The sequence below is a fragment of the Arachis ipaensis genome, chromosome B7 (assembly GCF_059453495.1).
Source record: "Arachis ipaensis isolate K30076 ecotype BB chromosome B7, ASM5945349v1, whole genome shotgun sequence".
Lineage (NCBI taxonomy): Eukaryota > Viridiplantae > Streptophyta > Magnoliopsida > Fabales > Fabaceae > Arachis > Arachis ipaensis.
In genome coordinates this window covers 50,268,238-50,278,166 of record NC_142442.1, presented here as the reverse complement: position 1 = coordinate 50,278,166, position 9,929 = coordinate 50,268,238, and the positions used below count along the sequence as shown (strand labels likewise).

At 38.1% G+C, this 9,929-nt stretch overlaps 1 non-coding gene across 1 annotated transcript; it reads right to left on the bottom strand.

Moving 5' to 3' along the window:
* Window positions 1–4,437: 4,437 nt before the first annotated feature.
* Window positions 4,438–4,545, bottom strand: LOC148551120 (small nucleolar RNA R71). Its single transcript, XR_015893142.1, has one exon. It is a non-coding gene; the product is annotated as a small nucleolar RNA R71 (small nucleolar RNA).
* Between the last annotated feature and the right edge of the window lie 5,384 nt (window positions 4,546–9,929).

The following is a 9,929-nucleotide window of genomic DNA, read 5'->3' as shown; positions in this document are numbered from 1 at the left end:
AAGATTGTGGGAACAAAGGATAATAAGAGAATGTGTCATGATAATATAATGGGAATTTGGGTACCTACTCATGTGAAACTATAAAAGAAAAATTAAAATTCTATATGCATTGAAAAAAAAATCCAAAAATAATTCAATAAATAAATAAGGGGACAAAAATTACCCCACTGCTAATTTAAAGTTCAAGGATCAATGCATATACGATAAAATTATAATAAAAGTTGATACATGAGTAAGGAATGTGAAAGGAAAATTTCGGGTAGCTAGGTGTGAAATTTAAGTTATAAAGAATATATATGTGTATGATGAGCGGATAATTTATAGCTTTTTGGCATTGTTTTTAGTATGTTTATAGTAGAATCTAGTTACTTTTAGGGATGTTTTCATTAGTTTTTATGTTAAATTCACATTTCTGGACTTTACTATGAGTTTGTGTGTTTTTCTGTGATTTCAGGTATTTTCTGGCTGAAATTGAGGGACTTGAGCAAAAATCAGATTCAGAGGTAGAAGAAGGACTGCTGATGCTGTTGGATTCTGACCTCCCTGCACTCAAAGTAGATTTTCTAGAGCTACAGAACTCAAAATGGCGCGCTTCCAATTGCGTTGGAAATTAGACATCCAGGAATTTTCAGCAATATATAATAGTCCATACTTTGGCCAAGTTTAGATGACGTAAAAGGGCGTTGAACGCCAGTTCTACGCTGCTGTCTGGAGTTAAACGCCAGAAACACGTTACAAACCAGAGTTGAATGCCAGAAACACGTTACAACCTGGCGTTCAACTTCAGAAAGAGCCTCTGCACGTGTAACATTCAAGCTCAGTCCAAGCACACACCAAGTGGGCCCCGGAAGTGGATTTATGCATCAATTACTTACTTATGTAAACCCTAGTAACTAGTTTAGTATAAATAGGACTTTTTACTATTGTATTTGACATCTTGGGACGTCTAGTTCTTAGATCATGGGGCTGGCCATTCGGCCATGTCTGAACCTTTCACTTATGTATTTTCAATGGTAGAGTTTCTACACTCCATAGATTAAGGTGTGGAGCTCTGCTGTTCCTCAGGAATTAATGCAAAGTACTACTGTTTTTCTATTCAACTCAACTTATTCTGCTTCTAAGATATTCATTCGCACTTCAACATGAATGTGATGAACGTGACAATCATCATCATTCCCTATGAACGCGTGCCTGACAACCACTTCCGTTCTACCTTAGATTGAATGAGTATCTCTTGGATCTCTTAATCAGAATCTTCGTGGTATAAGCTAGATTGATGGCGGCATTCATGAGAATCCGGAAAGTCTAAACCTTGTCTGTGGTATTCCGAGTAGGAATCTGGGATTGAATGATTGTGACGAACTTCAAACTCGCGAGTGCTGGGCGTAGTGACAGACGCAAAAGGAGGGTGAATCCTATTCCAGTATGATCGAGAACCTCAGATGATTAGCCGTGCTGTGACAGAGCATTTGGACCATTTTCACAAGAGGATGGGATGCAGCCATTGACAACAGTGATGCCTCCAGACGATTAGCCATGCAGTGACAACGCATTAGACCATTTTCCAGAGAGGATCAAAAGTAGCCATTGCCAATGGTGATTTCCTTACATAAAGCCAGCCATAGAAAGGAGTAAGACTGATTGGATGAAGACAGCAGGAAAGCAGATGTTCAGAGGAACGAAAGCATCTCTATGCGTTTATCTGAATTTCTCACCAATGATTTACATAAGTATTTCTATCCTTATTTTATTATTTATTTTCGAAAACTCCATAACTATTTTATATCCGCCTGACTGAGATTTACAAGATGACCATAGCTTGCTTCATACCAATAATCTCCGTGGGATCGACCCTTACTCACGTAAGGTTTATTACTTGGACGACCCAGTGCACTTGCTGTTTAGTTGTATCGAAGTTGTGAATGAAAAACGATTTATTAAGACGTGCGTACAGAGTTTTTGGCGCCGTTACCTGAGATCACAATTTTGTGCACCATGTTTTTGGCGCCGTTGCCGGGGATTGTTCGAGTTTGGACAACTGACGGTTCATCTTGTTGCTCAGATTAAGTACTTTCTTTTTGTTTTATTTTCAAAAATTTTTCAAAAATTTCTCCTTTGTTTTCGAAAAAAAAAGGGTTTTCAAAAAAAAAATTGTTTTCAAAAATATATATTTATTTTATGTTCTTCAGAATTTTTAAGAATGAATTCTAGTGTTTCATGAAGCACATTGAAGCCTGGCTGGCTATAAAGCCATGTCTAAATTCTTTTGGACTGAGGCTTCCAAACCATCAGCATAGAGGCAAGTTACTTCGATAAGTAATGAGCAGTATATTCTGATGTTACATGCGAAAACTTGGCTGGCCATTGGCCATGTCTAGTGTTTTGGACTGGAGCTTTCATTGAAAGCTTGGCTGGCTAGTGAGTCATGTCTAATTCCTGGACTGAAGCTTTAGACTAACATGGCAAGATTCCTGGAATTCATATTAAAAATTTTGGAATCCTTATTTTTTCTTTTACAAATAATTTTCGAAAAAACCAAAAAAAATCATAAAATTATAAAAATAAAAAATATTTTGTGTTTCTTGTTTGAGTCTTGAGTCAATTTTCAAGTTTGGTGTCAATTGCATACTCATCTTGCATTTTTCGAAAATTGCATTCATGCATTCATAGTGTTCTTCATGATCTTCAAGTTGTTCTTGATAAGTCTTCTTGTTTGATCTTGATGTTTTCTTGTTTTGCATCTTTTCTTGTTTTACATGTGCATTTTTGCATCCATAGAGTCTAAACATGAAAGATTTCTAAGTTTGGTGTCTTGCATGTTTTCTTTGCATATAAAAATTTTCAAAAATATGCTCTTGATGTTCATCATGATCTTCAAAGTGTTCTTGGTGTTCATCTTGACATTCATAGCATTCTTGCATGTATTCATTGTTTTGATCTAAAAATTTTCATGCATTGCATCATTTTCATGTTTTTCTCTCTCATCATAAAAATTCAAAAAAAAAGAAAAAAATTATAAAAATATATTTCCCTTTTTCCTCTCATAAAATTCGAAAATTTGAGTTGACTTTTTCAAAAATTTTTAAAATTCAATTGTTTCTTATGAGTCAAATCAAATTTTCAATTTAAAAATCTTATCTTTTTCAAAATCTTTTTCAAAAATCAAATCTTTTTCATTTTTCTTGTTTATTTTCGAAAATTATAAAAATATTTTTCAAAAATCTTTTTCTTAATTTTATCACATAATTTTCGAAAATAACATAATCAATTAATGTTTTGATTAAAAAATTTCAAGTTTGTTACTTACTTGTTAAGAAAGATTCAAACTTTAAGTTCTAGAATCATATCTTGTGATTTCTTGTGAATCAAGTCATTAATTGTGATTTTAAAAATCAAATATTTTTCAAAACTAATTTCAATCATATCTTTTCAAAAATATCTTTTTATCTTATCTTTTTCAAAATCACATCTTTTTCAAAAATTTGATTTCAAAATATCTTTTCTAACTTCTTATCTTCTTATCTTTTCAAAATTGATTTTCAAATTTGTTTCAACTAACTAACTAACTTTTTGTTTGTTTCTTATCTTTTTCAAAACTACCTAACTAACTCTCTCTCATCTTCCCTCTTTTTCAAAATTTCTTTTTAATTAACTAATTATTTTAATTTTTTTTAATTTTCGAAAATTACTAACATTTTTCAAAAATTATTTTCGAAAATCACTAACTCTTTTTCAAAAACTATTTTCGAAAATTCTCTTTCTCCCTCACTCACCAAAAATCCGAACCCTCTCTCTCTGAGTTTAGATTTTCTCTTCTTCTTTCCTTCTACTCACATAAGGGAACCTCTATGCTTGGGCAAAAAGGATCTCTATTATTATTATTTTTCTGTCCCTCTTTTTCATATGAGCAGGAGCAAGGACAAGAATATTCTTGTTGAAGCAGACCCTGCACCTGAAAGGACTCTGAAGAGGAAACTAAGAGAAGCTAAATTACAACAATCCAGAGATAACCTTACAGAAATTTTCGAATAGGAAGAGGAGATGGCAGCCGAAAATAATAATAATGCAAGGAGGATGCTTGGTGACTTTACTGCACCTAATTTCAATTTACATGGAAGAAGCATCTCCATCCCTGCCATTGGAGCAAACAACTTTGAGCTAAAACCTCAATTAGTTTCTCTAATGCAGCAAAACTGTAAGTTTCATGGACTTCCATCTGAAGATCCTTTTCAGTTCTTAACTGAATTCTTGCAGATATGTGATACTGTTAAGACAAATGGAGTAGATCCTGAAGTCTACAGGATCATGCTTTTCCCTTTTGCTGTAAGAGACAGAGCTAGAGTGTGGTTGGACTCTCAACCCAAAGATAGCCTGAACTCTTGGGATAAGCTGATCACGGCTTTCTTAGGCAAGTTCTTTCCTCCTCAAAAGCTGAGCAAGCTTAGAGTGGATGTTCAAACCTTCAGACAGAAAGAAGGTGAATCCCTCTATGAAGCTTGGGAGAGATACAAGCAACTGACCAAAAAGTGTCCTTCTGACATGCTTTCAGAATGGACCATCCTGGATATATTCTATGATGGTCTGTCTGAATTAGCTAAGATGTCATTGGATACTTCTGTAGGTGGATCCATTCACCTAAAGAAAACGCCTGCAGAAGCTCAAGAACTCATTGACATGGTTGCTAACAACTAGTTCATGTACACTTCTGAGAGGAATCCTGTGAGTAATGGGACGCCTTAGAAGAAGGGAGTTCTTAAAATTGATACTCTGAATGCTATATTGGCTCAGAATAAAATATTGACTCAGCAAGTCAATATGATTTCTCAGAGTCTGAATGGAATGCAAGCTGCATCCAACAGTACTCAAGAGGCATCTTATGAAGAAGAAGCTTATGATCCTGAGAACCCTGCAATAGCAGAGGTAAATTACATGGGTGAACCATATGAAAACACCTATAATCCCTCATGGAGAAATCACCCAAATCTCTCATGGAAGGATCAACAAAAGCCTCAACAAGGCTTTAATAATGGTGGAAGAAATAGGTTTAACAATAGTAAACCTTTTCCATTATCCACTCCGCAACAGACAGAGAATTCTGAGCAGAATCCATCTAGCTTAGCAAATTTAGTCTCTGATCTATCTAAGGCCACTGTGAGTTTCATGAATGAAACAAGGTCCTCCATTAGAAATTTGGAAGCACAAGTGGGCCAGCTGAGTAAAAGGATCACTGAAATCCCTCCTAGTACTCTCCCAAGCAATACAGAAGAAAATCCAAAAGGAGAGTGCAAGACCATTGAATTGACCATCATGGCCGAACCCACAAGAGGAGAGAAGGACGTGAATCCCAAGGAGGAAGACCTCCTGGGACGTCCAGTGATCAATAAGGAGTTTCCCTCTGAGGAACCAAAGGAATCTGAGGCTCATCTAGAGACCATAGAGATTCCATTAAACCTCCTTATGCCATTCATGAGCTCTGATGAGTATTCCTCTTCTGAAGAGAATGAGGATGTTACTGAAGAGCAAGTTACCAAGTACCTTGGTGCAATCATGAAGCTGAATGCCAAATTATTTGGTATTGAGACTTGGGAAGATGAACCTCCCTTGTTCACTAATGAACTGAGTGATCTGGATCAACTGACATTGCCTCAGAAGAAACAGGATCCTGGAAAATTCCTAATACCTTATACATAGGTACCATGATCTTTGAAAAAGCTCTGTGTGACCTTGGTTCAGGGATAAACCTCATGCCCCTCTCTGTAATAGAGAAACTGGGAATGGTGCAAGCTGCTAAAATCTCATTAGAGATGGCAAACAATTCAAAAAAATAGGCTTATGGACAAGTAGAGGACGTGTTAGTAAAGGTTGAAGGCCTTTACATCCCTGCTGACTTCATAGTCCTAGATACTGGGAAGGATGAGGATGAATCCATCATCTTTGGAAGACCCTTCCTAGCCACAGCAAGAGCTGTGATTGATGTTGACAGAGGCGAATTAGTCCTTCAATTGAATGAGGACTCCCTTGAGTTTAAAACTCAAGGACATCCTTCTGTAAACATGGAAAAGAGGCACAGTAAGCTTCTCTCAAAACAGAGTCAACCAGAGCCCCCACAGTCAAACTCTAAGTTTGGTGTTGGGAGGCCACAACCAAACTCTAAGTTTGGTGTTGAACTCCCATATCCAAACTCTAAGTTTGGTGTTGGGGAGTCTCAACAATGCTCTGAACATCTGTGAGGCTCCATGAGAGCCCACTGTCAAGCTATTGACATTAAAGAAGCGCTTGTTGGGAGGCAACCCAATTTTTATTTATCTAATTTTATTTTTCTTGTTCTTTCATGTTTTATTAGGTTCATGATCATGTGGAGTCATGAAAAAAAATAGAAAAATTAAAAACAGAATCAAAAACAGCAAAAAAAAATCACACCCTGGATGAAGACCTTACTGGCGTTTAAACGCCAATAAGAAGCATCTGGCTGGCGTTCAACGCCAGAACAGAGCATGGTTCTGGCGCTGAACGCCCAAAATGGGCAGCATCTGGGCGTTTGAACGCCAGAATTGCACCCTGGAGAAGAGCTGGCGCTGAACGCCCAGAACAAGCATGGTTCTGGCATTCAACGCCAGAAATGGGCAACAAATGGGCGTTCAACGCCTAGAACAAGCACCAATCTGGCGCTGAACGCCCAAAGTTGTGTGCAAGGGCATTTTGCATGCCTAATTTGGTGCAAGGTTGTAAATCTTTGAACACCTCAGGATCTGTGGACCCCACAGGATCACCTCAGGATCTGTAGACCCCACAGGATCCCCACCTACCTCCACTCACTTCTTCTCACCCCTCTTTCACACAATCCCATAAACACTCTTCCCCAAAACCCTTCACCAATCACCTCAATCTCTCTTCTCCATCACCTCTTCACCACTCACATCCACCCACTTTTTCCCATAAACCTACTTCATAAACTCCACCTACCTTCAAAATTCAAAATCACTTTCCCACCCAAAACCCACCCTTATGGCCGAACCTTACCCCCCTCCCTTCCCTATATATAGCCCTCCATTCTTCCTCATTTTCACACAACACAACCCTCTCTTCCCCTTCTTGGCCGACACACATCTCTCTCCCTCTCCTCCATTTCTTCTTCTTCTTCATCTATTCTTTCTTCTCTTGCTCGAGGACGAGCAATATTCTAAGTTTGGTGTGGTAAAAGCATAAGCTTTTTGTTTTTCCATTACCATTGATGGCACCTACGACCGGAAAATCCTCTAGAAAAGGAAAAGGAAAGACAAAAGCTTCCACCTCCGAGTCATGGGAGATGGAAAGATTCATCTCTAAAGCCCATCAAGACCACTTCTATGATGTCGTGGCCAAGAAGAAGGTGATCCCCGAGGTCCCTTTCAAACTCAAGAGAAATGAGTATCCGGAGATCTGACATGAAATCCAAAGAAGAGGTTGGGAAGTTCTAACAAACCCCATCCAACAAGTCGGCATCCTAATGGTTCAAGAGTTCTATACCAATGCATGGATCACTAGGAACCATGAACAAAGTAAGAACCCGAACCCATACTTAGATTTTAGTCCGAAAAATGTGAGGTTGGCGTTCAACTTGCCTATGATGCAAGGAGATGCACGCCCCTACACTAGAAGGGTCAACTTTAATCAAAGGTTGGACCAAGTCCTCATGGACATATGTGTGGAAGGAGCTCAATGGAAGATTGACTCCAAAGGCAAGCCGGTTCAACTAAGAAGACTGGACCTCAAGCCTGTAGCTAGAGGATGGTTGGAGTTCATCCAACGCTCCATCATCCCCACTAGCAACCGATCTGAAGTTACTGTGGATCGGGCCATCATGATTCATAGCATCATGATTGGAGAAGAAGTAGAAGTTCATGAAGTCATCTCCCTTGAACTCTACAAAATAGCCGAAAAGCCCTCTCCCTGGGCAAGGCTAGCTTTTCCTCATCTTATTTGCCATCTATGTTACTCAGTTGGAGCTTTCATAGAAGGAGACATTCCCATTGAGGAAGAGAAGCCCATCACTAAGAAGAGGATGGAGCAAGCAAGAGAGCCCATTCATGGAGCTCAAGAGACGCATGAAGCTCATCACCATGAGATCCCGGAGATGCCTCAAATGCATTTTCCTCCACAAAACGTTTGGGAGCAAATCAACACCTCCCTAGGAGAATTAAGTTCCAACATGGGACAATTAAGGGTGGAACATCAAGAGCACTCCATCATCCTTCATGAAATTAGAGAAGATCAAAAAGCAATGAGGGAGGAGCAATAAAGACAAGGAAGAGACATAGAAGAGCTCAAGGACATCATTGGTTCCTCAAGAAGGAAACGCCACCATCACTAAGGTGGACTCATTCCTTGTTCTTACATTCTCTGTTTTTCGTTTTCTCTATGTTAAGTGCTTATCTATGTTTGTGTCTTATTACATGATCATTAGTAGTTAGTAACTATATCTTAAAGTTATGAATGTCCTATGAATCCATCACCTCTCTTAAATGAAAAATGTTTTAATTCAAAAGAACAAGAAGTACATGAGTTTCGAATTTATCCTTGAAGTTAGTTTGATTATATTGATGTGGTGACAATGCTTCTTGTTTTCTGAATGAATGCTTGAACAGTGCATATGTCTTTTGAAGTTGTTGTTTAAGAATGTTAAATATGTTGGCTCTTGAAAGAATGATGACAAGGAGACATGTTATTTGATAATCTGAAAAATCATAAAAATAATTCTTGAAGCAAGAAAAAATAGCAAAGAACAAAGCTTGCAGAAAAAAAAAGAAAAAAATAGCGAAAAAAAATAGAAAGAAAAAGCAAGCAGAAAAAGCCAAAAGCTCTTAAAACCAAGAGGCAAGAGCAAAAAGCTAGTAACCCTTAAAACCAAAAGGCAAGGGTAATAAAAAGGATCCCAAGGCTTTGAGCATCAGTGGATAGGAGGGCCTAAAGGAATAAAATCCCGGCCTAAGCGGCTAAACCAAGCTGTCCCTAACCATGTGCTTGTGGCGTGAAGGTGTCAAGTGAAAACTTGAGACTGAGCGGTTAAAGTCAAGGTCCAAAGCAAAAGAAGAGTGTGCTTAAGAACCCTGGACACCTCTAATTGGGGACTTTAGCAAAGCTGAGTCATAATCTGAAAAGGTTCACCCAATTATGTGTCTGTGGCATTTATGTATCCGGTGGTAATATTGGAAAACAAAGTGCTTAGGGCCACGGCCAAGACTCATAAAGAAGCTGTGTTCAAGAATCATCATACTGAACTAGGAGAATCAATAACACTATCTTAACTCTAAGTTCCTATAGAAGTCAATCATTCTGAACTTCAATGGATAAAGTGAGATGCCAAAACTATTCAAGAGGCAAAAAGCTACAAGTCCCGCTCATCTGATTGGAGCTATGTTTCATTGATAGTTTGGAATTTATAGTATATTCTCTTCTTTTTATCCTATTTGATTTTTAGTTGCTTGGGGACAAGCAACAATTTAAGTTTGGTGTTGTGATGAGCGGATAATTTATACGCTTTTTGGCATTATTTTTAGTATGTTTTTAGTAGAATCTAGTTACTTTTAGGGATGTTTTCATTAGTTTTTATGTTAAATTCACATTTCTAGACTTTACTATGAGTTTGTGTGTTTTTCTGTGATTTCAGGTATTTTCTGGCTGAAATTGAGGGACTTGAGCAAAAATCAGATTCAGAGGTAGAAGAAGGACTGCTGATGCTGTTGGATTCTGACCTCCCTGCACTCAAAGTGAATTTTCTGGAGATACACAACTCAAAATGGCGCGCTTCCAATTGCGTTGGAAAGTAGACATCCAGGGCTTTCCAGCAATATATAATAGTCCATACTTTGGCCACGTTTAGATGACGTAAAAGGGCATTGAACGCCAGTTCTACGCTGCTGTCTGGAGTTAAACGCCAGAAACACGTTACA